Source organism: Pezoporus wallicus, unplaced genomic scaffold, assembly GCF_028554395.1.
Source record: "Pezoporus wallicus isolate ANWC-B61680 ecotype Strahan unplaced genomic scaffold, APGP_CSIRO_Pwel_v1 contig_8108, whole genome shotgun sequence".
Classification (NCBI taxonomy): Eukaryota; Metazoa; Chordata; class Aves; order Psittaciformes; family Psittacidae; genus Pezoporus; species Pezoporus wallicus.
The window spans coordinates 889,589-916,530 of record NW_026638088.1 but is presented as its reverse complement, the minus strand read 5'-3'; the positions used below and the strand labels follow the sequence as shown (position 1 = coordinate 916,530).

General features: G+C 40.5%; 1 protein-coding gene across 17 annotated transcripts in view; it reads left to right on the top strand.

Moving 5' to 3' along the window:
* The window catches only part of DAB1 (DAB adaptor protein 1), a 477,594-nt gene that overhangs the window by 321,359 nt on the left and 129,293 nt on the right, over positions 1 to 26,942 (top strand). The window contains exons 1-2 of one of the 17 annotated variants that reach the window (XM_057409282.1): positions 23,781 to 23,846; positions 24,547 to 24,659. The exons of 14 other annotated variants lie outside the window; for them this stretch is intronic. The gene's annotated coding sequence lies outside the window, so the exon portion shown is untranslated. Of the gene's footprint in view, positions 1 to 6,270; positions 6,384 to 23,772; positions 23,847 to 24,546; positions 24,660 to 26,942 lie in introns of those variants that run through there. 2 more of the 17 variants (XM_057409281.1, XM_057409279.1) reach the window with 2 other exon arrangements.

Below are 26,942 nucleotides of genomic sequence, written 5' to 3'. Positions count from 1 at the left end.
ATATATGTGAATAAGATATACTCCTCTTGCAGAGGAGTAATACTATCCAAGAGAATTCAAGATATGCAAATGCTAAGCCAATAAGTGGAGATGTCATCCTTCAAAAACATATGAAAGGCAAGGACTGTGATAGAAGTGTTGTTCACTTTAAGGTATCTGAGTTACAAAGAAAGCTTGTAGTTCATGGAATTATATCCGCGTCTTTTAATATCTCAGGTTGTTCTTTATCTCCTACAGAGCATTGCAGAATTTGTTTCCCTGGAGGTGCTTGAAATAAGGCTAGAAAAATCCTACGTGATCTTTAAGAATCCCTCACATGCATGGTAATACTCCAGAATTGTCCTATTATTGTGTAATTTACACTTAAATCGTTTCATCTCTTTGCTCCCACCTTCGAAAAAGTCCTTTAGAGTTATTGGGAGCCAGTGATTGCATACTTGAAATACCTTTGCCTTGTTTCCTTTAGACTCACCTGCTTAGGCTGATTTATTGTGGTGTTGGTTTCTTTCAGAGAATAAGACTGAAAAATACATCTCTTCCATTATAGTTAATAGAGTCAGGAAGTAATTTGCAGATCAGGAAACAATGGATCTCTCATAATAAAAGCACTGCCTAGGTAACTTATAAGGGAGATAACTTGTATTGTTAAGCTTGCACATTTTACTCTTATTTGTAGGCCATATATTGCTCTCCTGTGCTTTCCACCATTAAACAGTAATGTTATTGCATTAGTGTAAAAGCACTGCTGCTTTGACTGGCTTTCCAAAACACACACAGAATCAAGTAACGTGTTTCACTGAATTATGAAGAACTGTGTTATTTGTTTATAACTGCTCACTTAGTTATTGGTCTCAGTGCTCCATGTTACAATTTAATCACTGCTCTGCATCTCTTGAGTTCATGCAGGCTGGGGTGAGGCAGCGCAGGGACAAAGCAGAATGACTGGCAGTTAAGTGTTTCAATCAGTCAAGATACTGATTTATTTCTTTGAGGAGGAGTGTAAAGGAAATGAGAATGGCTGTTTTTCGTAACTGATGCACTGAATAGTCATCAGTTAAACCGTGGAGGTCATATATATGAGTGGAAATCTTGAGAAAGGAGAAAAACCCCACTAGACTCTGTCTTGTCATCCACACTGCACAGTGACTTTGTGAAGCTTGGGATGTTCAGCATGTCCTGAAAAGGTAGCATGAAGGATGAACCTGAAATCCTTTCACTTGCAGGGTTTTCGTTGCAAAAGAAGCCAGATGTGGGATTACAATGCTGGGTGTTAGAAATTCTTTGTTGTCTGTCTAGTTAGTTATAGATAACTGTGAAGTTTTAAACTGTATCCAGGATGTTGATATTGCAGATTGCTTAAGCTGGAATACAAGTCAGCTAACAAATTAATTGGACTAGAGCAGATGATATGAATATCTATGAAAATGGATCCTTTTTGGAGTACAAATTGAAACTTGGAGTAAAAATGTTGGTGGAATATTATATCTCTGTTTTAAAAGTATTCATAGCTATACCTGAGATTGGAACAGATACATTGAAGTTTTCATTGCCCAATTTGATGCAGTAAAAATCATGTTATTTTACATTTCTTCCCTCCAAAGCTGGACTTCATCCATTCAATATTTTTTCTTACCTTGAAGTGCTGCTTTATAATCTAAAAAATAAAAAGGACAAATTCCTTTTTAGATTGCCAAAATAATAAATATTCTATAGCAGATTTGACAGCATTTATAAGATACAGAAAAGGTGTTTGTACAATGTAGAAAATTCAACCAAAGTTCTTTTGCTAATGTTTTATCATCACTTCTTTTGCCCAATTCTGTCTTCTATCTGAACTCGTACAGATACAAAAGCCAGAGGAAGCAAGCAGATAATTTTGAATGAAATTAGGTCTTTTAAGACTTTAAACCTCCAGAGCCCACTGAAAATCTGTGCTCAACAATCATTGCTTTTACAGCGAGAAAGATACCTTACCTATCAAGAAACTGCTTTAATGGAGTATTCCCTAGAAAGCCCACTATAACCTACCCTACATTTCCTGTTCTGTTTCTGACCTAAATCCTGAGGTTTTGAAGCAGTTTCATCAGATGTATGCACTGGAATTTGATGAAAATGTGGCTCCATATAAAGAAACAGAACTGCTTGAAGAGAAGCTTTCAGTGCTTACAATAGAGAAATGCTTTGCTGTCTCATTGAACACTGCATGGCTGAAGGTGCAGCTACAGAGGTAGAAAATACGACTTGTCTCTTGGTCAGAGGAGAATTTCAGGCTTGCTGCTAAATGCACTCTGGGGAAGTGAAGGTATCTATGGTATGAAATGATAAACCAGCCCTTACTCTTGCAGTGGCTGGATGGCAAAGGAGAAGCCCCACTTTTTAATGGCACTGATTTCTCCTTTATGTGTGTTAGATGTGCTACATCCGGATGAACTGGTATTTCTTTTGATGACACCCATAAGACACAGATTTTGAGAGCTGTTTTGTCTCTTTCATAGGGAATGTGCAAGATATGGTGATAGATGTATGATCATGGTAGTGTTGGAAGATGGAGGAAGTGTGCTGTGGGCAGGAAACAGCTACCTCCGCATTTCTTTTCCCTCCTGCCTCTTTTCTGAGCTAACAGTCCATTCCATCTGAATACAGATCTATTCTTATTGTGTTGGACTGCATTATTTAGCCCACTACTGCAAGCCAGATTGTTAGCCCTGGAGATAAAATTGCTAACTTGATTTAACAGGGCTTTGTTAATCTAGAATTTCATTTGTATCTTCTCTAGGTTCTTTGTGTTTAGTAAGTATGATTTTGACAAAAAGACACAAATATACACTAATAGCATCTATTTAGGGTGGGAGAAAGGCCTGGGAGAAAGCTGTTGAGGAGACTTGTCTCATAAGAATCAGTTAAAACTTGCTATTAAGTCTTGCAGTGCTTCTGTTTGCACCACATCGATCCTTTAGAAGTGAGACAGTGAAGAAGCAGATGTCTATTATGCTCCTTGGCTGTGAGTAATTACTGAGAAATACAGAAGAGACTACCTGAGTGTTCTATTCCTAATCTCCTTAGTGGCTGCAATTCTTACTCCTGTATGTTTTGAATACCATTTGCTAGAACTACCAGTTAAATGCACAACTGGCTAAAAAGATCTGCAGTGGCTACAAATTCTGTGAGGTCTGCTTGCTGAGAGAGAGATCAAATAGGTCCCTGGAAGAATATGGATATAAGGGTTACATGAAAGAACGAATATTCAAGTCTGGAATGTGTTTTTCCTACAGTATCTATTTCCATTTTCTGTGAAATGACTTGCAATACTTAGGTTATTTCACATTTTGTTATAATCTCTTGGATGGAGGTCAGATTTGAGATTTACAGTCTGAAAACAGGTTGAAATGATTCTTGATGTCTGGAATATTTGCAAGGTTTTAGCAGCTGATATAGTGCAGATGAGTGCACAACACAAATAATAGCATTTATTATCTATATTGCCATCCAGTTCCTCAGAGCTGTGGAGGTGCATTGGGGCCCTCTTACCCTTTGGTTTTCCCCAGTGGTATTAGGCACTGTATAACACAGAAAATAAACCTAAATTACATTTTACAATGCTTGATAGTAGAGACAGTAGCAATTTTCTGAAATACCAGAATGATGGGTCTCTGTTTATCAACTTGTCAGTAATGCCAGTTCTTTGATATCGACATCTTCTATCCCTTCCTTTCTCTTTCATTAAATCACACCATAAAAAGATGTATTCAAAGTGATATTCTAACAACAAAGAATTGGCTTTGGAGCACTGTGTGGCACTGCTTTAGGGGGGCAGCCTGGAACCACCCCCCTTGAAGATGCTTGTTTGGCAGGAAAGTGTGGTGATGTAGATAGAGAGGGTCAGAAATGGGATGAGTACAAGTTATTAGTGGTTTAAAAGCATTACATGTGATAAAAATGGGAACCCTGGTATTCATTCTCCCCCATCAAGGAGAGACATGATGAAAGAGGCCTCTAAAATGGTTTTTGCAGAGGCGTTTTGGATAGAATATGAATGGAGCAAAACTGAGATTTACAGACACGAATCTGTAGTGATTGACTTGTGAGACAATAACTCACAGGCAGGCTGTGCAGCTTTTAAACTAGCTTGTGGAACAAGATGTTTGTGATATTGTTCTGAATCTGGTCACTCGGTACTGTCTTTAAAGGGAGGAAAGGGGGAGCAGTTTTCACAGATGCTATAACCTCTTAGCTTTCCTACCTGCTTCAAGCACCACATACTTTGCCAGGTTGAATTATGTGCTGCATGTAAGCTCTGGCTGATGAGCAAAGTAACCATCCCACCTGACTTGAGTAAGACTTGCCACAGGCCCTAAGTCTTTCTGTGGCAGGCTTTTATAGGATCAGGCTTCTGTTTGTGGGATTTATTTGTGTTTTTCTTAATGGAAAAAGAACAAGTTCTGTATTACCTGTAAAGTATTGAGTGTGGAAGGCTTTTTGTTTGCTAACAGTTTTCTAGATCCTATTTGTTTCCTCATAAGCATCTATTCTTCCCCAAATTATTCTGTCTCCTCAGAGCAGTCTTCGGCTAAAGAGAGGACAGATTTGCACCATTAGCAGTACATTGTCTCAAAGCTGTGATTTGTGATAAGGAAAATATGATTGTTGTGATGTAAACCCAAAGGTGCTCTTGCTCCTATTGCCACGTTTGGCCGTGATTTACGTATTTCTATCCTCTTAATTTCAAAGGATTTCTTTCTAGTCAGGAGTTAAATGGACCCATTCAGTGTTTATATTTATGCAAACGATCATTGTGTCATTAGGATTGCAACATAAAAATAGAAGTGACAGATACTTTACATACCTTTGAGCATTAAAAGTGATTACAATTGCTTACATAAAAGGGGTTGCTTTATTAATTAATTAACTCGGAGAAAAAATGCTAGTGACCCTCTGAAGGAATATCAATAGCTGAAACATTAATTATGCAAATAAGAACTGTCTTTACTGTTCATTATTCATCGTTTAACATGAAAATTGCCTTTTGAAATAATGCTTCATTCATATATTTCAATAAATGTCTAATCTGCCTGGGTCTGGGTTTTGGGACAAAGACTCCGCAGTGACATTGACACGCACAAACCCCTTGTTCCCTTGTGGCACTTGGTTCAAGTCTCCATACCCAGTTCCTAATGCTGGGCAGGTATATCTCTGGGAGGATTGCTTCCTGAGGCAGCATTTCTTTGTGAACGAGTTCTTGTGAAATCAGTGTTCGGAGAGATAGGGTTGGTATACTTCATAGGTGGGGAGGAAAGAAGCAGCAAAATGCTTGAAGAGCTTTTGTGGCTTTCTGGTGGCTTCAAAGGGAAGCTATAGCAGAGCTATGGAACCAGCCCAGCTCCAAGGCCTGTTTGAGGCTGCTGAGTTGTGGGATTGACTTTTTCTTTGGCGAGTCAGTCGAGGTAGTAGCAAGGCAAACAAATAGCGTAAGGAAAACCAAGTTAGACTGTGTGTTTGATTACTCTGAGCTTATGCACTCAGTCATCCTGCTGGTCCCTTTTACATTCTGAAAACATGACTCCATGCAGCCTGTCAAGTGCTGCAGGTGATTTCATAAGGGTTAGGAGAATACTTCCCTTGTGAAGAGCTCTGCCTTTTTATTTTCTGAAGTGCCAGAGTGTGTTATCAAAGTCTGATGAAGGATTCCTGGTGGGTTTTATTCCATTTCATATCCCTAAAGACAACAGTCGAAGGTTTCCAGGTTACTTGCTCAGGTGTCTATATAGTATATATAAGTATACCTGCAAGTATGTAAGTATCCCTGCAAGAGGAGAGAGAGGAGGAGCAGTGTTTTCTTTCTCAGAACAAAAGGCTGTGCTGCAAATAATCTTGCTTCAGCTTTGAATATGCAGGCAAGAAGTAGTAGCCATGCAGTGCCAGAAAATCTTTTACTCTCCACTCCCTGAAGAGTGCCTGCTTGTAAGTGTAAGATTTCCTTTTTTTAATGCCCTAGAACTTGCTATGCCAATAGCAAAAGGGCTGATGAAGAAATATGTTCCCCCCCTTCCCTTGTAGTGTGATGAATTGTGGAAGTCCTGATTGAAAATTCTAATCACAGCCTTGCAGTCCTTCAGATCACAACCCTTGACAGTTGATTCACTCCTTTTCATGCCTGCTGCCTCTGACTGCTTCTGGTGCCTCTTATGCATGAGTCTATCATTAGCACACAAAGCATGATGGATTGGTTGGGGTACCTCTATCCTTAGAACCTGGGAAATGCTTCTTTTTCAGAATCAAAGAACCTGTGTGTGACACCGTCATGAATGAGAGAAGAAAGTAATACAGTATTGGATGTGCCTGTTTGCTGCCACTGTTTAGAGAGAAAATGATGCATTATGGGGAATGTAAGTATATGGTCTGTTTGTTTGGGGTTTGCACTCCTTGTGAGAGAACGATGCAGGAAATCCTGGGTCTTAAATAATACATAAGCCAAGTCTGAGTTGCAGTAGTTATTGGAGATCGGAACTGCGAGCACTTACAAAATCCTACTCAAAGACCAGCCCGTTTATGAAATCGTTTAACTCTCAGTGTGATCTGGTGACCAAACCGATTAGGAATAATTGGGTTTGCTGCTGACTGTGGATTGTCTCCTATAGACCCTTTCAACGGGAAACTTCTGCAAATGTTTGCACCTTGCCAGTGCTTTTATTCATCTGTGTGACTTGGCATTTAATGTTTCAGTGAACAAGGCGGTTGAGTTTTGGCTCCCGGGAAAGATTGATAGGAGCAATTTCCGAATGTGGTATCAAAACAAAGTGAAAATATGTCATGTTCAAATACAGAGCTCCGATGCGTCATGCGGCCTTGTAATAAATGAAACAGCACTACAGACCTGACAGATCGGCGAGGAAATGTTTGTAAATTTATGATGATTAATTTTCAAGATAAACTGCAATAAAAAAGGGCGTTAGTAGATGCTTAAAGGAGGTGAGGGGAAGCAGCTTTCCCAAATGAAAACAAGCAGGTAATGATAAGGCTGCCTTCGCTTTTGTATCGCGCTCGCTAAAATTTGCGCAGTGAGTAAATGGATATCCTGGCTGCTGCACCTGGCAATAACAGCTACTCAGGCAAGTGTAACATCTTGGGGAAATTCCACTTCTTGCGTCCGTACTGTTACTTTGTGCAGGTTGTCTCAGAAGCAGGAGCAACACAAAGAAGAGCTGGATATTCGCTACCAGGCCTGGTGATTCTGTCTGAGCCATCAAAGTAAACCAGCACTGAACCTAGTGAGAAGACAGAAATAGCTCTGTAGTTCCTTGAGAGAAAGCCAAACTTCCTCTGAACCTCACTATGTTTGTTCATCTTCAGCCTCTTGAAGATTGACTTTGTTTTGCATTAGAGCAATTAGATAGGCTCTAATTCAGCTGATAGGCTGAGAAAGTTGGGGCTGTTCAGCCTGGAGAAGAGGAGGCTGCGTGGAGACCTCATAGCAGCCTTCCAGTATCTGAAGGGGGGGCCTATAGGGATGCTGGGGAGGGACTCTTCATTAGGGACTGTAGTGATAGCACAAGAGGGAATGGGGTCAAACTTAAACAGGGGAAGTTTAGATTGGATGTAAGGAGGAAGCTCTTTCCTGTGAGGGTGGTGAGGCACTGGAATGGGTTGCCCAGGGAAGTTTTGAATGCTCCATCCCTGGTAGTGTTCAAAGCCAGGCTGGACAGAGCCTTGGGCAACATGGTTTAGTGTGAAGTGTCCTTACCCATGGCAGGGGGGTTGGAACTGGACGATCTTAAGGTCCTTTCCAACCCTAATTATTCTATGATTCTATGATAAATGCAAAGAATGCAGTTTGGTAAGATAGAAACTGATTTATTTAAGCATTGCTAGGCAGTATTGTGCTAAAAGCATGCTTTGATACCATTTATACTTTGTAAGAATTCAGCCATACGTGCCAAGTGCTTGAGTCTTCTTTGTATTGATTCAGGTTTACTTCTAATGGTAGGGTTCCTTGCTTCACTTCCTCCCATTTCATTGTGGTTGCACAGCTGCCTTGGCAATCAACAGGTACGGAATAGCTTTACGCACCCATTAGTACTTTGTAGTTGCTGGCAAACATGATCTAATAAAGTGAATGAAGGAACTATACACTGGGACAGATCCTGGATCCAGTGTAAATTGGTACAGCTCCGCTGCCCTAGGATAGCTGTTTTGGCGTTGTTTGTTCCATGTGGTTACATATAAGAAACTACATTGAACTGAATGATGATTTGCATCGTAGCTCTTTCTTTTGTAGCATTTAGCTTAACCAATATTTGCTTTTTGACTTCAAGATTGTCTTAATTAGATACAGGCTTGTATATATACACATACAGACCATCTAGTCTATATATAAAGTGACATATTGAAGCAGTGACATTATTTTGCTTGTTATTTAAGCATGTGTTTAGTGGTTTTCCCCCCCTGTAAGGCCTCTTTGCTGTATCTAATGTCTCTCTTGTAGTATCAATTGCTGCCAAATGCAAAAAGGTAAAATAGTGTCATTCCCTAGCAGTTATCCTTACTTCTCCTTTATTTCAAGGAGCTGCGCTGTGCTGTGGTGAAAACTGGTGTAACTTTTGCTCATGTCAGTTTGTCTGCTCTTTTCTTCCCTGGATCTATATGCGCTGAATTGATATTGATTCTGATGTTCATTTTAAAACTAGGCACTGAAACATATATTTATGCATCTAATTAAATGAAACTGCTACTGGTGGTTCAAGCTGTGGTAGGACCTGATTATGCTCAGTTTCTTTATGTTGGGTATCTTCAACAGCTGAGGCTGCATTCCATGAGCAGCTCAGTGCTGCTCAAAGGGCAAGGCTTACTCATCTCCTACACATGTCACAGTGTTGCTTGTTGGGTCTCTCTTGTTTAACAGCTGAGAAGACATTTCTGTTCAAAGATATGAGAAACTTTTTGAAAGGGGGTGTTAGGAAGGAAATGGGATGCATTGTGACAGAAGCTTGACAAAGAAAGGAGTAAGCCTTTGCAGTGTGTTTGGACAGAGCCCTAGCTTTGTCTCAGTGAGGCCGAAAGTGAGCTTTCATGTTGGAGATGGAGGAAATAAAAGAGTTTCAGAAAGGATATGAGCTGCCCTTTTTTTCAGAACAGGAATTGAACAGGAAAAAAAATAAGCCAGAAGCATCAATGTAATGTTATTCTGAAACAACCAAAAGTCATTTAAAAGGAGACGCTATGGTTTTCGTTAGCACTGTAGGCTTTTACATGAGAACGTTTTATGTTGCTACAAAGTTTGTGGGAGACCCCAATAGTTTTTTGCCAGCTGTTAATTTCAGGCTCTCTGAGGATGTACAGCATCTTGTATCCTACCTTCCTCATCTTCAGCAGTTCTGCTTCTTCTCTGTTAAAGAAAGACACCTGGAGGTCCTAGAATTTTCCTTGGCACCCTTGGGGCGGCAGGTGTGTAGCTCAAAGGCAGTCTTCATCTGTAGACTATAAATCCACTTGGCAGGTAGTAGAAAAGAAAAATTCTAGAAGCCATTTTTGCTATAAATAATTTTGAGCTAGGGTTACTGTCTCAAGATAGTTCTGAATGCACTTGTCCATTATATCGTATACTGTATATCCATTATATTGTATATATTGTTTATCTCTGCAGAGATACATGTTGCCAGCAAGGTCCCTATCTTACTGTGTACAGATAGAAGAAAAAACCAAGGCCCATCAGAAGAGCTTAAGGATTCACAGAATCATAGAATAGTTAGGGTTGGAAAGGACCTTAAGATCATCACACTAAACCATCTCACCCAAGGCTTCGTCCAGCCTGGCCTTGAACACTGCCAGGGATGGAGCATTCACAACCTCCCTGGGCAACCCATTCCAGTGCCTCACCACCCTAACAGGAAAAAACTTCTTCCTTATATCCAGTCTAAACTTCCCCTGTTTAAGTTTTAACCCGTTATCCCTTGTCCTATCACTACAGTCCCTAATGAAGAGTCCCTCCCCAGCATCCCTGTAGGCCCCCTACAGATACTGGAAGGCTGCTCTGAGGTCTCCACGCAGCCTTCTCTTCTCCAGGCTGAACAGCCCCAACTTTCTCAGCCTGTCTTCATACGGGAGGTGCTCCAGTCCCCTGAGCATCCTCGTGGCCCTTCTCTGGACTTGTTTCAACAAGTATATTTCACACATAAAAGCAGCATCACAAGCAAGTGACAAAAAGAAAACACCAAACCAGAGTGCAAGTGTATAACAAATTGTGCTTGCTGCCTTTAGTGCACTTCAGAATGGCTTTCAGATGCAAGCAAGTTGCTTTGATCCTCAGTCCTTAATATCAGGGATTGCTTTTTTTCTTCACCTCCAACTAATGCCACTATCTGTGATGGAGGAAGAAAAAACCCTGTTCTTTGCAGATGTTTGCAGCTCTGTGTTTTATCAGTAACCCTAGAAGGGAAATGCACGTGTTTTGTGCTTGTCTAGACTGCATGTCACTTCAGATGGAATCAATATTTTTAGGGGGAGTATCTTTGATCAGCACCGAGGTATTTTCCTGTGTTCAGTAGAGATCAGCATTAATTAGTTTGTCAGAATTGAAGTGCATCTGGATTTCTAAAAGTTGAAATACACTAGGCAAGGCTTTCAAAGGGCCACAGGAAATGTAACCATGCTGCTTCTATCATTTATATACTTTGAATGTGGGAATCCTGATACCTAAAACATGTCAGATTGTGTTCTGTGCAGCACTGAACTACTGGATACCAGCCTATACCTTTACTGCTTACTATTTGTGAAGTGTTATACAGTCATCCTATGTGGGCTTGTCTGTACTGAGGCTGTTTTCCATTCCCAAGGAACACTTTGTCCGTGCTCTGGAATTGCCAGTAATCCATTGACGAGTCACAGTCACCGTAACATGAATTTCTCAGCGTCTTAGTTTGTTTTAGAAATGAGAGCACTCGGGAAGACTGATCACTTACACTGTGGCATTTACGTTTGGAGAGAATGCAAAGTTTCTGAAGCATAAATATTCACAAACATATGATGTCTCATGTGAATGTGTTGTTTAGTGATTCCGATGTCTGTTAGCGCCTGACAGGAAGTGGCCAGAAAAGTGTGTTCTTTACTTGCAGTAACAATTGGATTGTATCCCTTTTGCAGTTTCTGACAAGTTTAGTCTCAAATAACCTGTAGTTGTTTACCACCTGAGCTGATAAAGCTTTATCAGTTTGGAAGTTAATTCAGGGAACGTCTGAGCTGTACTTGCCACCAAAGGAGAAGTTTCACGCGTTGTGAGCTGGATTATATTCAACGGTGTAAAGCTTCAGGATTGTTTGTTTTAAGGATTTGGATTGTTTGTACTTACATACAAGATCTAATGGTCTAAAGGCATTAAGAAGCTCATCAAATTTTAATATCACTGGTTCGTAGATCTTAGGTGTGGTAGTGATCCTGCATATGAAGGTTATCCTCTTGCCTCCTACTGCCTGCTGACAGGCAGAGATGCATTTGTGTTGGGTCTCATGGACTTGTCTGGAGGTTTGCATAATACCGGAATTGGCTTGAAGAAAGAGTTGCAAGAATTCCTTAAAATATCCCCTAAATGTGTTTCACTAAATAGTGTGGATGCTGTTTTAAAACGTTAACAAATACAGATTTTGTGAGGTCCTTTGCTTGCAAATCTACGGTGAAAGAGGCTTCTTGTTTACAAAATAAGGTGATATTTAAGATCACTGTTGTGCAAGTATGTAACTTCTTAACGCAAACCAGAAAACACTCGTAAAGCTAGGTTGATATTTGAGATTGGTATTCTGAATCCTGTCAAGAAGTACCTAAATTATATCCACCTCAGTGACTAACACTGTGACATTTACAGATAGGCCTTTGACTTTACAGTTTGTCACATGTGACCTGTGTATCTCAGGCTGTATCAAATCAAATACGAACTCTAAAGCTGGAATCCATCTGTGCATGAAGAGTTGTTTCTTTAGATTTCACTATAAATGTTTTTTATACATTAAGACAGTTCCCATCTGTGATGTGAGTTACCACTACCATCCTCCTGTAACTATCAGTAGTTACTATCGTAACTACTGTTACGATACAGTTATTACATTATTAAATTAGCGTTACTGGAGTATATCATTAGAGTTGTTAGAGTATAAGAAATAATTTGAATTATAATGATTATGAGTTTAGAACCTTATGAGAAACTTCTAAAGATGATGGAAGGACTCCCATTGAAGTCAGTTGACTTCGATCTCACTGTATGTTAATTCTTCTGATACTTAAGGCTGCAGTTACACAATCTGGTATGCATGAACCACATTGTAAGAACAGGGATTTGTCTAGTATTCTAATATGCCCTTTGACAGGATGAGCTAAATTCTTAGTGGAGACTTCAGTTTCCCTCTTAAATTGGTGAATTATTTTGCTACCGAAGACTGAGTGTGGAGTGCTTCATGAGGTTTTGTATGCGTTGAACTCTGCTGTTTGTCAATGGAGCAGCTCATGCACACCCATTGTATTTGCTCAGAGGGAAATGTGTGTACTTGAAAGGTCTGTTGCAGAGACTTTGAGATGTTCAGGAAGTTGAGCATGTGAATTCAGTGTTTGTGCCTAGTGGAAATTGCTGGCAAAATGCAAAGTGCCAGGGAAGCTGGATTTCCATCCTGCTCTGCCGTTGTTTGGTAGCAGTTACTGAATCGTTTTTGCAATGGGTAATTCAGTATTTTAGCTTCCTTTTCGACTTGTATCTTGGCAATGAAAGCAGATCAGTCAAAAGAGATATTGTCGGATTACATGGGAAGTCAAGATCTGTACTTCCCCAAGGGAAATACGGATTTCTGTATAGCCCATGTTACAGTCCAACAGCAGCCTTCATTAAATATTAAAAATGTGATCTGTAATAAGCGAAAAATGTATTGATATGTTAATCTTTTAAGCAATAACCAGTGTGGCTTGTCTTAAATGGTCTAGCCTTCCATTTTAACATCTAGTGACAAAGTGAAAAGGCTGTACAAAAGTATGGTACTTTAATTAAGGAGGGCAATATTAAGCTTTGAAAGTCCTCTGGAGCTTTTGTCTCTGTTGGCGCATTGTCTGTGCTGTGAATCTTCCCTAATAGTTAAAGCAAATGAACTCAAATAGCCTTTGGGCTATTTTGTTGCACCGTGGCGTTGGAGAAAAAAATTAATCCTGTGCCATTTTGCATTTGCTGTCTGGGAATCAAAGTGTGAAAGCTAATTTAAAAACTTTCACACTTGGCTTGAATGAGGGCTGCCAGTGCTTGGAGAATGTTAAATTGAACACAATTAGCTCGAAGTGGGCTAGCTTAGATGCACCCATCAGCCTCAAAGTGCCCAGGCTTAATGACTGCTCTGATAAACTAACACAGAGGTTGCAGAGAAGAATTTAAAGGCATTAAGTTGCTACTAAAACCTTACCCTGAGTAGAATAGATCTTTGAAACTGAAGTAGCTTGTACACCTAAGGGTGAGGAGCTCTGGTGACAGGGAGGGAGCACAGTGGAAAAAGGAAAGAAACAACTGCTGAACCTGCTCATGAATGTTAAAGACATCATTATAATCAAAGTATTTGTAAGTATAATACATTGTAATAGCAATAAATTACTATTTGTGGTTTCTGAAGCAGTTGGGTGTCATAGGTATTTACAGAAGAGGCAGCTGGTACAGCTGTGGAAGAATGAAGTCCTGGAATGTGTCAGGGAATGAAGGCTGAACGAGTGCTAGTGTTTTAATTTGGAGATATAATGTGGTTTTGAACTTAGGCTCTTAATTGTATCTGTTTATCAAGTGTTGCATCAACATATAATGGGGGCATGAGGTCCAAACTTAATTGATAAAGTGAAATTCCATGCTTGGTGTGAGAGTTCAGAGGAGCTCTCAGACTGGATGTAAGCAGATCTGTCACAATGCAGATGCCCTAGAGCTAGGGATTTTAGGAAGATGACTGAAGAAGCAAAAGATGATGAGCAGCTGAAGTTGTGAGAAGAGTTATCTGCAGTGGCATAAGCTGCTACTCTTTAAGTACAAAGCTGCTTCTCTTTGAAGATGGAACGTTGTTAATGGCACTAGGCAGTGGCTTTTGGGGTACCATTTTTCCTTGACAGCATATCAGAAGATGTGTTTGGAGCTCATAGAATCATAGAACAGTTAGGGTTGGAAAGGACCTTAAGATCATCCAGTTCCAACCCCCCTGCCATGGGCAGGGACACCTCACACTAAACCACATCACCCAAGGTCTCGTCCAACCTGGCCTTGCACACTGCCAGGGATGGAGCATTCACAACCTCCCTGGGCAACCCATTCCAGTGCCTCACCACCCTAACAGGAAAAAACTTCTTCCTTATATCCAGTCTAATCTTCCCCTGTTTAAGTTTTAACCCGTTATCCCTTGTCCTATCACTACAGTCCCTAATGAAGAGTCCCTCCCCAGCATCCATATAGGCCCCCTTCAGATACTGGAAGGCTGCTCTGAGGTCTCCACGCAGCCTTCTCTTCTCCAGGTTGAACAGTCCTGACTTTCTCAGCCTATCTTCATATGGGAGGTGCTGCAGTCCCCTGATCATCCTCGTGGCCTCCTCTGGACTTGTTCCAACAGTTCCATGTCCTTTTTATGTTGAGGACACCAGAACTGCACACAGTACTCCAAGAGCTCATCCAAAACTTTCCCTTCTTCCCCCCTCTTACTCTCCCTTTTTGAAGAGTGGTTTTATCTTCAGGTGCTGAGTGAGGTCTCAGCTCAAGGAAGACTGTAGTAAGCAACCACTGATTTTCCTAGTGGAGAGAGGCCCTGATGGCAAATTGAACAGAAGTGAGTCTGTAAATTAGCATTTTACATGTCATCCAGTCTTATGTGAGCAACACAAATCGTGCAGACAACAGTGTTTTCAGTTAATGAACCCAGCCATAAGCACTCTTCACATTTAACATATTTACTGGGGGTAGCATCCAGTCAAAACTTTTTGCATGAATTAATTCTTTTTTTGCATGAATGCTGTGTGCATGAGTGCATCCATTTGTGTGTGGATTTGTATATGTGTGTACACTATTAGCGTATGCAGTGTTAAAGCATATATAGTAATACAGAAAGAACCTCTGAAGAAGTTTCATTATGCATGTAAATATATGCAGCAGAAGACTTAAAATAACTGTTTAATGGGGGAAAAAAGGGAAAAATTATGCCATTTGACATGAGGAATCTATTTTGAACTGTAGTTTATGCACAGTCTGTTTTCTGCCTTTATTTTCTGGAAATTGTTGCCTGAAATATTATGGTAGTGTGCAAAGGCTTTGCTTTCAGTTTAATTTTAACCGTAATTTGCCTGAATGCTGTCAGGATAGACAGTAAAATTGGACCTTGGTAATGTTTGGCACTCGATTTCTATGGAAATAGAGTTCAGGATACAATTTTGGATTCTTAAGTAAAAGAAGATGGAATCAGAGATGTTCATGATGATTTTTAATTCTCAAGCCTATGTAAACGTCTTTTCTGCCATGATTTGGTTGGTTATATGGGCAGCAGGGGGGAGGGTTTGTAACGGTCATAGATCATAGAATCATAGAATGGTTTGGTTTGGAAGGGACCTTAAATATTGATCTAAAGACATGAATGAGCCTCCTCTATCTGTTAATCCAAAAGTTCTTTAATGGATAAAAATAGAATCAAATTACTTCACATAAAACCCCCTCAGGGTATTATTTACTGAGTTTCAAGCAGAATGACTCAATAATATTCTGAACATTCTCATGTTTAGGTCTTGAATAGAGTGACAGAGGGTTACTTTGCAGCTAAGAGGCTAAGCATTTTCCCCTGTGTTTGCTTATAGACTAGTGACATCATTTGTTCTTCAGTTACACTTCAGTCCTGATAGGAATACTAAGTCTTGCTGAAAACTAAAGTAAAGGCTTTTATTAATATGAAGTGTTTGCTTTGAGGAGGTTTTCAACCTGTCAATATGTTTGTGGCCAATATAACTTCAGTTGCAGCCAACTTGGAGAATATATTTGTGAAGGTTGCTGTGGATCTGTCTCAGTTACTCTCCTTGTGATGTTCCAGTCTGTTCAGCCCTGATGAGGAGCTGTTTCTGGCCTTGCGGTGTGGACTCCAGTGCGGTCCCTGCAGGTGGACCCAGCCAGCAGAATTGATACGACTGCTTCTGCTCTTACCAGAGCTATAGCAGTATAGTAAAGCATAAATCACAATGGGACATCTGTACTGTGGGTCTCAAGGCATATGTTCCTTTCAAATTCATCAATCTGGAGAAAACAAAACCCGATCCAGAACACAGACACATTACCTTGTCTTTCTGAACCGTAAGCTGGATTGTAGTTATTCTGAACTTACCCTCACGACCATTCTATCATCATCTTGGGCAGTTACAAGGCTTTGACTAACATCCTTATGGGAAGCCAAGCTGGCAAACAGTCATGCCTTCTTCAACGGGGCTGTTTCTCAATATATCCTGATGTTGAATGTGCACAGCAGCAAAACTTCATTCCCACTTGATGGGTTTGGTCAGGTCAGTCCTATTGGTTGACTTGCCAGAGCTTGTAGAAGCAATACACTGCTGTTCTACTTTCTTGTCTGTGCTGTACAAAAAGCCATCTGGTTCAGGAGTAACCTTGGTGCTTTGCTGTGCTTTTGAGGTGGTGGTAGGTAAAGTACCGTCAGTCTTTAGTGATGTATAACTTGTGGAGACAAATTGAGATGGGAGAGAAGCCTTTTCTTGGCTGACATCACATTTTCTAAGGAAAGTCTTTGGCTTAAAGATGGGCTACTCTGTGTGGCTGGTTGGCTTGGTTTATTTAATAAAGCAGTGCATTGCTTATAATAACAGAAGCCTTTTGTGAGCTTCAGGGTCTCGAGACTGTGTTTTGTCTTTCCAAGCTCTTTTGCATACTGCTTTGACACAAAAAGACGTGAAAATCCCAACTGGACCTCCTGTTTTGGTTTCCTGTCCTGCTGTGCTGAAGTCTTGTTTGAAAGATAGTCATTTCTGCCAGACTCTCATCACATATTGCTAAAGTAACTTTTGCAGGAGTAGCTGCTGAAAGAGTGCAGCTTGCAAGCTGAATTCAAGAAGGCACCGCAATATGGTTGTGGTACACCTGTGTTGCCTCTTTTTCCTGGATGTTATTACACACATGCATAAAAATGTAAATTACTGTTACGGAGCCAAGCACATCAGTAAAGAAGTGCTAAATTTAACATCCTCCAGATGGAAGAGAACTGAATGCAGAGTTGTGGATGCAGTCACGTAGTAGCTTTCCTTTCCACATGAGGTCTTACTACAAAAGAATGGGTCTGTGCTGGAGGATCAGCATCAGGATTGCATTAAGTCAGTGTCTGTAGGAAACTTTGCTGCTCAGTGGGCAAAGGAGGAGGAGGAGGAGGAAGGGGAGATTGCATGCCTCAGGGCAGCAGGACTACGTCTTGGAGATTGGACTGTATGTATCATTGCTTTTGCTACGGGGCATGCAAGACATCAGCTCCAGTAGATACACGTTGCTTTGGTAAAGTTATAAGGAACTAAAAAGAGAATACATACTGGAAAATGTCAGGCAACTCTAACAACACATCATATTGCCAAACGTCATTATAACTAAGCTAAAATATGTTGTGAGTATCCAAAATAGCAAAATCTCTACAAAAAATGACCTAAAAGACTAAAAAAAGTATTCATTTTTTACTCAAAATTTATTATCATGTTTTGGGCTACTGTAATATGCATTTCTTTGACTGAATTACCTGAGTTAATGAATTAAATAGCATTACTTGCAGCTACCATCTAGCCACATGTAGCTCCTGTGTGCTTACGAACTGGGAGTATAAAGTCTTGTCTGCAACTATGGTTGGAAGTAGATCCAGAAAATGCTTTTAAGTGTGGTTTTAGACAGTGAACCAAACTTTTCTACACTGATCTGATACCATGTCAATAGTCTTATGTTTTTTTTTTTTTTTTTCTTTTTATTTTTTTAATTGACTTTATTGCTAGGCCCCGTTCTGTGATTATTATTGATGGAATAATCAGGAATCTGCCCTTCTTGCTGTGTGTTTGGAGAAAAAATACATCTGAAGATGGAACCCAATATCCATGCTTTTCAGACAACACCCCCCCCCCCAACTTTGCTCTTATTAAAGTAAAGAATATGATGTATATTGGGCTGTTTAAAAAATCTAAGTAGGATGAAGACTCCGCTGCAGATGATGCTGTGGAAAGGCTTTGCAGGAGAAGGGCAATCAAGTAGGGATAATTAGAGTTACTGTTTAAATATGCAGAAATTGAAAAGCTTATCTGGAAAAGCAGAGTGAGGTTATAACAGCGTAAGACTAATGTAAAAATGATTTGCAAGCAATAAAATCACATCTCCCTGACTTTGTAAGTACAAAATAATAAGCAGTATTTAATAATGGAGACTGTAATAGTCTGGGTTATAAACCCAGTGGTATGTGATTTTAGCATTAGATCTTACCTGAAGGGGATAGATTGGTTTAACACTGATAGAGTTGAGCTATGTGAGGATTACAGGTATTTGGAATGTATGTGCAGTGAGGGACGAGAGTAATTGCTCAAGATAATCTCCTTGCAGTTAACTCAGAATAATGATGTGAAGTTGGCAGAATGGCAATTCTTGGGTTTTACTTCTTCCTCCAAATCAGTCTGAATGTATGAACGCCTCTGAAGGAAGCAGATGTGACTCTTACTGCTGGCGTGATTTAGAAAGGCTTGATGAAGAACAGAAGAATGTGCTGTTAAGAACAAATCCTCCTTGGCAGAGAAATGGGTAGGATGGTCTTCAAGTTCTTAATAATGTCTGGTATTTGTAACTCTGTCATTATTTTCATTAATTAACTGGAGTGGGTAACACAAACATCACACTTGTTCCACAACTAATATTATTGCTGCTTGCTATTTAGTCTGTGGAACTGAAAAAAACCCCAAACAATCCAGAATGTTCAAGTGGCACATAGGCAATAACATCACTGAACACATATTTATCCACATGGCTTTAATTGGGCATCATCTACTGTCTCACCATACTGTACTGAGAGCCTGAATGATTTCACAAGCTGGGCAGAGCCAAACCCTGCCTAATGCTGGGCATTGAGAGGAAGCTTATAAGGAGCTGCTGGAAATGCTGTAATTCAGAAGCTGGTGTCTTCCCTGGGGTTTAGCTACAGGGCATGTGGCTGCCAAGGTTGCCCTGCTCAAAGGAGAACAGAGTCAAGGCTCTGACTACTTGCAGTCCTTTGAGTTCCTATGGCACTTTCACAAGGGTGCTTAACCCAAGGGTCCTGGTTACCTTCCAAGTAGAGTAATTAAGTTCTGCATTCCTAAATTCCCTCTTGCTTTAATTGGATTAGGAATTCTTCACCTTTTGGCTTTAAACGCGGCTGGCTGAACAACTACTTTAAATGATAGCAGGGTCTTTATTTCAGATTAGGTTATGTTATCCCTGATTATACTGTACATTGTTTTAAGCGTACCGGGTGTTTCAGGAGTGTACAAAGTAGATCAACATTTTACTTATATTTTTAATTGGTTTTCCTTGCTGTACTGAAGTATACTCATTTAATGGTTATTCCTGATTACTCTCAACTTACAGGCCTTGTTAAGACTGTAGAACCATAGAATGGTTTAGGTTGGAAGGGACCTTAAAGCTCATCCAGTTCATGGGCAGGGACACCTTCCACTAGAGCAGCTTGCTCCAAGCCCCTGTGTCCAACCTGGCCTTGAACACTGCCAGGGATGGGGCAGCCACAGCTTCTCTGGGCACCCTGTGCCAGTGCCTCAGCACCCTCACAGGGAAGAATTTTTCCTAATATCTCATCTAAATCTACCTTCTAATCAAAGAGAGCTTATAAAAATACTTTAGATCTTCTGTGTATCCAGGAAGCCTTCTGTCTGCTTGTGTGTGCAGCTTTAATCTCATTTGTGTAGTCAGTGAAATCTAGGGCATCACTGAAGTTTAGTCTTCACCGTGCATTCAAATGTTCACCTGATCACTGAGATTGCTTTGTGCTTCGGAAAAACAAGCTTGTAAACAAGGGAATCTGTGCTACATCCCTTCTGAAATATGGCTCCGTTTCTAGCGTGCCAGTAACTTCTGTTTGGGTACTGGAGCCTAAATAATTGATTTTCCGGCGTGTGTTGTTGCATGGCATTTTAAAACCCAGGCTTCATTGTCAGTGAGTTCTGGGATTCTGCAGACGTTTTAATTGATGAATGGGGTTATCCAAAAGACATATAAAGTAATGAGAGGGAGTACATGGTTTAAATCTTAGAAGTTCATTTTTGGGCAGCACAAATGTGTGCTATGGGTAAAATTCAGATTAGCTCACTTAACAGTTCACCTGGCTCTAATGACACCTAAATTTAGAGCTTGCAAGCATCACTGGCCTATAATCAGAATATGTTTTGCCCTGCATAAAATGGAATTATATTAGTCAATTCGCATTAGCCAAGTCTGAATTCTGTGTCTGGTCGGATTTAGTTGCACTGTGCTGATGACAGCTCCGTTTGGCTTTTTGTTTGACCTGGATATGTGCATCTTTCTTAGTGCTGTCAATCTTCCCTTATGTTGCTCAGTGTACTCCTGTTACTGAAAATCCAAGATCTGTAGCCCTTTATTAATTTATGGTGTACATTTCATGTACCTGTAATATTTACCTTTGGGCATTAGGTCTTTTTTCCCCTCAAAAATAACTTGGTACAGGATTTTGTGGGAGTTTCTTACTCTAACATCTCTGAAAGCTCTTGAAATAAGAAGGGGGGGGACGACACACGATGACATCTTTCTGGGAAAGTCTTGAAAAAGAAAGAAAAGTAGTAATTTAGAACACATCTACTTTTTGATTATTTAAATAAGGATTGTATTTCTTGTAAGCAATTGCACAGAAGTCTTAAAAAAGCAGGATTTCACCTGTGTTATGGACTACAAATGCACTTTCTGTAACATTCTGTCCCCTTTCTCTGCACTGATCGTAACGGGCTGCTCTAAACTGACATAAAGGCTTTTCGTTGTGGACTTGATTTTGTTGGTATGCAAAGAGGGAGGGTAAAAGCAGCATCCTGTCTTTCATCCTTCTGGATGAGGATTAATCATGATCACAGCTGCAGAATAATGCAGATCTTAGCTGCTGGGCTTGAAGAGGGGGAAGGGCCAGGGTGTTGGGAGGGGGAAGGACATGAGCTGTCTTTACTTCCACATGCCCCTTTAGCCTCGAAGGCATCACGTTTAACAGAGGAGTTGCAAGAAGCAGACTCTCGGAGACGGTTTTCCTTCCATTGACTTAGCAGACCCCCTTGTATTTCAGTTTATGCCTGCTGTTTGCCAGAAGCATTCCTTGACTCCATGTGCACCGTCTCTTATGACAGGATACAGCACAGCCCTGTCTTCACTATGTGAGAGCAGTTCATCTTAAATAAAGGCACAGATTTGCTGCTGCCCCACATTACCTTTTTTTTTCCCCCCACTAATTAATTTGTCATGCATCACATGCTTTTTCCTTTAATCATAAGGAATGCATTCAATTTACCAGTAAGACAGTTTTTTTTTGCATGCCATACTTGTTTCCTTGATGATGCATTAAGCAATGGATGCTGGAATGCTGCTGGCTCAAAGGTATACAGATTTAGACCAGTGACTTTTACTCTGTCTCTGCAGATAGCCCTTAAATGCCTTGCAGGTCAGCTGGTTTTGAAATGGATAAAAGTGTGCTCATTCCTTCAAGGTAAATCAGAAGGATTATGACATCTAGGAAGAGGAAACCGCCAGACAGCTCATGAGCAGTATAACTAGGGCTGACCCAGTAGCATCTCTAAAGCTTCCAATAAAATTGCCTGAGGAGTCTGCCAAGAAGCCAGATGCTGCTGCTGGAAAAATACCTTCTGTAGCTTGGCATTTGTCCTGTAATTGCTTCCAAGAGGGAATAAACAGTAGCATGACAGTGGAAGGTGAATGGGTCCTCACTGCATGCTACTTGGGTGATTTTAAAAAATGTTTTGAGAATAAGCATGGTTTTGGGATGCATTACCACTCACGCAGGTCTGTATACTTGTGTAGCTGCTTCAGAGCTCTCCATCTGAATGCTCAAGAGCACCTTTAGGCATCTTTCCTGACATTTTAGCCCTGCAGTGTCTTGATTTCTGCTATAAGTAATTCCTTCTACAGGGTCCCTAACCTGTTCATTTAGACTTTGATTTTGTACGTGCATGATATGGTCACGTAGACCTCTCCAGTTGCATGATTATAGTGCAGTGGAGAACGTGTTTCCAAGTATGGGTGTTTCTCTGTATGGAATTATGATACAGAAAAGAAGACCTGGCCCACGTAGTTTCAGGGGTTGGATTTTCCCCCTTTTGTACGTTTTCCAGCTGTGGGAAAAGTGCCATCTTTTATTATTTAGAACCACTGCTGAATCTTACACACGAACGGAAAATGCACAGAGCTTGACTTCTTATAGGAGGTGCTTCTTCCCTTATAAAGTGGTTAACATTCTTACTGATACAAAGCAGAGGCAGTCTGCAACATAATCAGACACAAGGCACTGCATTCGCAAATGAGATGAGAACAGATCAGTGAATTCAAGAGAATTATGTATGGTTTGGAATCTCTCCAGTAAAATCTAGCAGCCATCCCCAAATACTTGTGTTTGGTATTGTTCAGAAGTCTGCCTGCTCTTCCTCTTTGCAGTCGTGTGGAATTACCTTCATGACTGGCATTGCTGGCCTGAAGACTGGAGCGTTTAAATGGAATTGTCCAAAGTATTTCTGTAGCTAAAAGTCATTTATTAGTTTTAAAGAGTGATATTTGTCAGCTGTGGAGCAACAGTGTAAAAATCATCTTTGTTTGAGTGTGTAAATTCATACTTACGCTCCCAGAAAGCTGCTTGCTTTTTCCCCTTTGCTCTGCTAGACAATGAACTTTGGTAGAAACCTGGTGGTTGAGTTTGATGTAATAAATCAAAAGTCCATTTACAGCGAGGTGCAGTCCTCTGGTTAGTTTTCCTAACGCTTAACTGCCAAGGCACATGGGCTGAGTGCTGAAAAATAGCAGTGAATAAAGATCCTGGCAGAGGGTGGTGGTGCTGTTGTTGTTGTTGACATTAGGGAAGTTTGCTTTGCTTTGCCAGAATGTTGGGAAGCATTGGGAAAATTGAAGAGCTCCCAAGGTGAGCTCTTGGGACTGAGCAAATCTCAAGGAGACCTGGAAAAGTTGGTACAAAATTCACCTCCATTAAGAAGGCGTGTGTAAAGCATCACTTCAAACTTGACTTCAGATTAGGAAGCAGAGCTTAAGTTGGATCTTGTGTAGATTTTGTGCTGTATTGTATTTAAATGGAATGAAAGGGTAAGTCCCAGTTCAGTCTCACTTGCAATATTAAGAAAGTCATCTTGAATTAAAAGGAGAAAAGAGCTGAATTGAGATGTTCCTATAGAGGACAGGAGATGAGTCAGTTGCCTTCAACTTATGTGCCACTTAAAAACATGCTGAGCTGTCCGGGATGCGAGATATTTATTTCTGTAACCTTTTCTTCCAATTAGAAGGCACAAATCCTGATTGTGAGGAATTTGCATTTAAATATAAAACGTGGTGTCACTGACATTGCTTTTACCTTCTCCCTGGTGATGCTCCCGACTGCATACTTCTCCCTTTCCTTCAGTGTGATGATTGCACCACTGCGCATTGGTAATCATTTAACAGCTCTAATTACAGAATACTGTGATCCCAACTGTGTACTTTGTCCTTTTTCCCTTCTTAGTCTTCACTCTGTTTCTTTGGTGGCGAGAGGATCACAAAAGAGCTCTTCTGCTTTGCAAATATAAATGCCAAAGACCCTGCTTTGGTAACGTACAGATTTGCATTTTCTTGTTGCTTTAGAGCTAATGACATTGAATTTCAGACATATAGGGGTTGGTTGGTCTGGTGTTGTTTACATCAGTCATGCCGGCATAACTTCACTGACACTAATGCAGATGCACCAGCATAAAATTGGTGTAACTCCAACTGCATTAAAATCAATGGAGTTGGGCCAATATAAGTCAAATGTAGCGCTATTGATTTTGTGCTGGTGTGGCTTTATTGACCTTAATGGAGGTAAGGCACTTTTCTACCAGTGGAACTTAGATCCCAGGCAAGGCTGTGCCTGGGCAGTATTTGTAGCAGTTTGTGAGGTTTGTTTCTTGTTTGTTCTTCCAAAGCATTATCAGAAATGCTTTTTCTGCTTCAGGGTTGGCAACGTAGCAATCTGGGTATAGTAAAGTCTTGGTGTAAAGCGATTCATATAGGAAAAGCATTTAGGTAATTCAGTTTCACTGTGAGCACTGGGAATTTCTAGTCCAATCTGAACAACTTACTATGTTATCTGGTAACATAGCAGCCTCTCAGTCTTGGAGGAATGATGTGAAGTTCCATTCAGTGGCAGTGCTGTTTTTCTAATACAGTGCCCTGCAGAAGCTTACAAATATCACTTTCATTTGAGTTTTGCATCTTGGAGCAGACAAATACGCTTAAAGGAACAATGTGTGTTGTATTTATTCCCCCAGCACACAGGGGGTTTGTTGCTCGTTTTCAGCTCCTTGGGCTGGAGCTGCATTCCCTGCTCCACAGGGATGTTGCTTGATGATGCTCCAACGTATATACCTGGCTGAGAGAAGAGGTAGGTGTTGACAAAACCAGTGGAAGGGGTGTTAAATGTTGTTTCATAGAGTTGAAATAGGAAATGGTCCAGTAGGAAATCAGACTGAGACTAACTGGAGGGACAACAGCAGCACTGGAATTTCGCAGCACTAACTCTAGTCAGCAATAGAGCGGTGCAGGGAGAGCAGTGAGTTCTGGGTTCTCAGTGTTGGGGAGGGTTGTGGTTTTGGGGGGGTTTGTTTTTTTTTTTTTGTGCTTGTGTGCTTTTTTAATTATTTATTTTTACTTTTTTTATGCTGAGATAATACAAAGTTTTGTAAGGAGATGAGTTTCAGGCTAAAAGCATTGAAGGAAAGGCATTGGTCTTTAGCAACTGGCTCTAATCTGGCATTTCTTAAAGGCTTTTGAATACCCTTCCTCAGAGAAATTAGGAACTGATGTAATTCTTTTGCCTTTCTTCTTACAAGGGCATGTAGTGATAGGACAAAGGGGAATGGCTTTAAACCAAAAACTAGATTAGATACTAGGAAGAGCTTCCCTGTGAGGGTGCTGAGGCACTGGCACAGGGTGCCCAGAGAAGCTGTGGCTGCCCCATCCCTGGCAGTGCTCAAGGCCAGGTTGGACACAGGGGCTTGGAGCAAGGTGCTCTAGTGGAAGGTGTCCCTGCCCAAGGCAGGGGGTTGGAGCTGGATGAGCTTTAAGGTCCCTTCCAACCCAACCTATCCTGTGATGCTATGATCATGTAGTTTTTCCTGAGTGCAAAATGCCGTACTTCTGAATATTTCAAAAAGTCTGTTAAGGCAAGGTCTGTGTCTTCTGTTTTGCCTTTGTTCCCAGAGTTCTGTCCTCAAGAATGTAAAATAGAAACTGTGACATTAATACAAAATATTAGCAATTCCCCATTAAAAATATTGATGAAATCAATTAATTCCTGTGAAAAGCACCTTTTTAATCCAGTCAGCATTTTCTGTGAGTCGGAATTTCAAAGCACTTCTGGTGAATAATTGGTGAGGTGGAGTGTAGTATTCACAACTGTATGGAGTGATGTCCAGGAGGAATTGTAGTAATTATTCCTCCTGTCATTGTAATTCTAATAAACATCTTACTTTGGAAATATTTTATAGGTCAATTTTTTGCCAAGATGCTCTTGTAGTGGTAAATCAGCTTCAGTGATGCTATTTACACCATGTGAGGAACTGGGTAGAATGCCTGAAACATGCCCTAGAGATAGAATAATGAAGCGTATTGTAAACCACAATAAATTTAATAAAACATGTTGTTTGCCTTAGTTACTTGTAGGGTTCTTTTTTTTTAAAGGGCTTCTCGTTTTCAGGAGATATTGGATGTATTTTATAAATACTATACACAAAAAGAAGTTTAATGTTATGGTTTTAAGTACAAAGCAGTTTTCTGGTGTCGGAAGAATTCAAAAGGGTTAACTGGGACGTATCATTCTGCTGTCTCATTACAGACATAGTACAAGCAGCATAATAAAGCACATATATCTCCTCCCCTAATATATAGAAAATCGGAGGTGGAAGGGAGTACTTGTTCATTTGAGTGCAAACAAAACTGAGCATGGAATATGGAGGCAGTTGCGAGTCTTTGTAATCTGCGTAGCTTAGGGAGGGGGCAGAAGCAGGGTGTTGGGTCTCAGAGGGGTGTTTGTTACTTGCAAAGGGGAATCTCGGGAGTTTTACAGGCCACTTGGCTGCTGAGGGGATGAATTGTTGTGGGGGGTCTCAGTTTGTGCACATGAACAGTAAGCTTCCTGTCACCATTACAGGCTACAGAGGCACCAGTAAAGAAATCATAGGAAAAAGCAGTGATTGAGATGTGATGCTCTAAGAGAGATTCTCTTGACTTTGTCACTAGAAGCAGTGTATTATGCTGTTCTGTGGGCAAATGACAAAACTAGAGAAGAGGGACTGGGCACATGCAGCAGGCTTAACAGAGGTTATTTTCTTTTGCAGGCCAGACAGAGTTTTAATGCATGAGTTGGCTTAGATTTTGCTGCTAACCACATTGTTACAGAATTTGCTTTAATGAAGTATATACAGAGACAGCTTCCCCTGTTTGCTTTTCTTTTCCTCCTCATTTTCCCTTCTGTGTCAATATCTTAAGTGCTCTTTTTTACCTCATTTTTTTTACCTCATTTTCCTTGTTTTCTGGTTCTTACTTGCAGGCTTTATTAACTGAAATATATAAGTGGCGTTTGGAGCAGTCCCTTGGGTTTTGGTTTGGAATTAGTGTCGTTCCTTGTGTAAAAGATGAATACTCTGATACCAAGTAGGATGTGCGC